Raw genomic sequence first — 4243 nt, forward strand, 5'->3', positions numbered from 1 at the left:
TCGTTTTGGGTATGGATTGGCTTAGCGCCAACGATGCCGAGATATTATGCCGAAAGAAGATAGTTAGGATAAACCCACCCGGAAAGGAATCATTTATGGTGTACGGGGACAAACGCAGGGTGAATTCTGGAATCATCTCCCTGATGAAAGCCAGGAAATGTTTGTCCAAAGGATGTGCATCATACTTGGCATTCGTAATCGATGCTAAGAAGGAAAAGAAAGAGGTGCAGAATATACCGGTCGTGTGCGATTATCCGAAAGTCTTTCCCGAAGATCTTCCTGGATTACCACCTGATAGGCAAGTGGAGTTTCGTATAGACTTATTACCAGGAACAACACCGATAGCAAAGGCACCTTACCGATTAGCACCGACAGAGATGAAGGAGCTCATGACGCAACTTCAGGACCTATTGGACAGCGGTTTCATTCGACCTAGTTCATCACCCTGGGGAGCTCCGGTGTTATTCGTGAAGAAGAAGGATGGAAGCATGAGGATGTGCATAGACTACCGAGAGCTGAATAAGGCAACGGTGAAGAACAAGTATCCATTGCCAAGGATTGATGATCTATTCGATCAGCTGCAAGGTTTGAGCTACTTCTCAAAGATCGATCTTAGGTCAGGATATCATCAGCTGAAGGTGAGAGAGCAGGATATTGAGAAGACTGCATTCAGAACAAGATATGGACACTACGAGTTCTTGGTTATGTCATTCGGACTAACCAATGCTCCCACAACATTCATGGATTTGATGAATAGGGTTTGTAAACCATTCCTCGATAAATCTGTGATAGTGTTCATCGACGACATTCTCATCTACTCGAAATGCCAGGAGGAGCATGGCAAGCATCTACGAGAAGTGTTGGAGGTGTTAAAGAAGGAGAAGCTTTTTGCAAAGTTCTCCAAATGCGACTTTTTGATACGGGAAGTCCAATTCTTGGGTCATGTTGTTAACCAAGAGGGAATAATGGTTGACCCCACCAAGATCGAGGTTGTAATGAAGTGGGAACGTCCGAAGAGTCCCACGGAGATTCGAAGCTTTCTAGGATTAGCCGAATATTACCGACGATTTATCCAAGGCTTTTCTTCGATAGCTGCTCCATTAACAGCTTTGACCCATAAAGAAGCTACGTATACATGGAGTGAGAAACACGATGAGGCATTCGAGAAGCTAAAGAAGAAGTTATGTGAAGCACCAATACTTTCTCTACCCGATGGAGTCGAAGATTTCGCAGTTTATAGTGATGCATCTGGAGTCGGGTTGGGTTGTGTTATGACCCAAAGTGAAAAGGTGATAGCATACGCATCTCGACAACTAAAAGAGCACGAAAAGAACTACCCCACTCATGATCTGGAGTTGGCAGCGGTAGTATTTGCCTTAAAAATATGGAGACATTACCTCTACGGCACGAAGTGCAAGCTCTTCACTGATCATAAAAGTCTCTAGTATCTATTTAATCAGAAGGAGTTGAACATGAGGCAACGACGCTGGCTAGAACTTCTCAAGGACTACGACTGTGAAATACTTTACCACCCGGGTAAAGCAAATATTGTTGCTGATGCTCTCAGTCGGGAAGTCAATCTTGAAAGGAAAAGGCCAAGAGCGTTAAAAATTGAAGTCGTCTCGACGACTATGGAAAGTATCAGGAAAGCTCAAGAAGAAGCCTTAGAAAAGAATGACCGAAAGGAAGAACATTTGGGAAAAACGTTAGTGTTCGGTACGAACAGTCGAGCACTGAAGGTATTCCAAGATCAAATTTGGGTACCTAAGACGGGAGGAATAAGAGATCTTCTTATGGAAGAAGCACATAAGACCATGTACTCAATTCATCCTGGTAGCACTAAAATGTACAGGGACCTAAAACCCTACTACTGGTGGCCGACGATGAAGCTCGATGTTGCGAAGTACGTGGCCGAGTGCGTAACATGTGCGAGGGTGAAGGCACAACATCAGAAACCGTATGGGAGTTTAGAACCTTTACCTGTACCCATGGGTAAATGGGAAGACATCACCATGGATTTTGTGACTAAACTGCCCAGAACGAAGAATGGTCACGACATGATTTGGGTAGTCGTGGATCGTTTCTCCAAGAGTGCACACTTCATAGCAGCCAACGAGAAGTGGTCTATGGATAAGCTCGCAAATGCTTACGTTAAGGAAATTGTAAGACTTCACGGTGTCCCTCTTACAATTGTGTCAGATCGTGATAGTCGTTTCACGTCAAGGTTTTGGAGGAGTCTACAAGAGGAGTTGGGTACAAAGTTGTGTTTGAGTACTGCTTACCATCCGCAAACTGATGGTCAGAGCGAAAGAACGATTCAGACTTTGGAAGATATGTTGAGAGCATGTACCCTCGAATTCCAAGGGAATTAGGATGAGCACTTACCTCTAGTAGAATTTTCCTACAACAATAGTTTTCACTCGAGCGTCAAGATGGCACCTTATCAAGCCTTGTATGGAAAGAAGTGTCGTACGCCGTCTTGTTGGCTTGAAGCCAGAGAGAAGCAGTTTATGGGCCCCGAGATGGTCCATGAGACTGCTGAGAAATTGAAGGTGATTAGGGAAAGAATGTTAGCAGCTCAGGATCGTCAGAAGAGCTATGCTGACAAGAAAAGACGACCGATAACCTTCGAAGTTGGGGATTCTGTTTTACTTAAAGTCTCACCGTGGAAGGGACTTATCCGATTTGGGAAGCGAGGAAAGTTGAGTCCAAGGTTTATTGGACCATTCAAAGTTCTTCAGAAGATTGGGAACCAAGCTTACAAGCTGGAATTGCCCGAAGAACTCAATGGTATTCATAACACCTTCCATGTGTGTTATTTGAGGAAATTCATGGGAGATATTCCCGACATAATTCCAATCTCGGAATTAAGGATGGATGAGAATAAAAGGCTGATCGAAGAGCTTGAGGCAATTGTTGACCGTAAGACTAAGAAGTTACGACGCAAGATGGTCGACTTAGTGCTAGTCCGATGGAAACATTCGAATGGGCCGAATCTCACTTGGGAAACAGAGGATGACATGATGTGTCGCTATCCACATATGTTTGCTGATGCATGATTCCGGGACGGAATCATCCTAAGGGGGAGAGAATTGTAACGCCCGGGTTTCAGGGCTGAGCATTTTTGTCAATATAATAGTCTAGGTCAACTCTTGTAACTCTTTTTGAAGTAATAAAGATGAAATATTGAGTATTATGTGATGTTATGTGTGTTTATGTGTTTATTATTTAATTATAAATGTATAATTAATAAAGAATAAAAATGCGCGTCAAAATTAAAGTGTGAGATAATCCCAATATCTCTACATAAAGTTGTAGAATATGTCTCAAGGTTTCCGTACATATAAAGAATGCCCAAATCCGAGCTATAACGAAGAAGTTATGGCCTGCCGAAGTTTTACGGCAAAACCGGCACGGCACCGGAAGACGTAAATAGTGAATTTACAATAGAAGACTTTTTAGCCTTATCAATCTAAACAAAAGTCATAGAATATGTTAAACTAAGAACATCGATAAAAAGAACGCCCAAATCTGACTTCGTATGAAGAAGTTATGATTTTTCTAAGATTCGGCTTAGCAGTGCACGGCCTGAAACTCGAATTTTAGTTCGAGCGGTTTTTGGCTTACGCGACCTTACTGAGAGTTGAAGATCTCATTAATAGGAACTCAACGGTAAAAAGACAGACGAAAACGGAGACCGTATGAAGGAGTTGTGAACTCTTCGCGGTCATTTAACAGTCTAAACGCCTCCTACTGTTAAATTTGAGATCGGTCGATAATTATCCAACGGAGTCTAAACGAAAGTTGTAGATCTTGATTTTACCTACGCGTGGATATAAAGAACGTCGAAAACGGAGCTCGTGTGCGAAAGTTATGATTTTTCTAAGTTTGAGGGCTGATACGCGATAGGGGGTGACGTGGCACCACCAGAATTGGACACGTGGCACCACCAGAAGGCCACCACATGGACCAACTCGGCGAGTCATGACTCAGACTCGGCGAGTCCATCAGATTCCTCCCCTATAAATATAGGTGCCGGGTTCCCTCATTTCCTCACCCCTCAACCCTCCTCTTTCTCTCTCTAAACTCTCTCTCTAAGCTCCCTAACCCCCCTAAAAGCCTAGGTAAACCCCCTAGCACCCGAAGGAAGCCCCGAGGCTCCCAGAGTCCCGAGAAAAGAGCCTTTCGGCTCGGGAATGCTGCTCCAGCGAAGCCCGGTTCTCGAGAAAAACCCGCTGTAAGT

Source organism: Lactuca saligna, chromosome 8, assembly GCF_052625555.1.
Source record: "Lactuca saligna cultivar CGN05327 chromosome 8, ASM5262555v1, whole genome shotgun sequence".
Classification (NCBI taxonomy): Eukaryota; Viridiplantae; Streptophyta; class Magnoliopsida; order Asterales; family Asteraceae; genus Lactuca; species Lactuca saligna.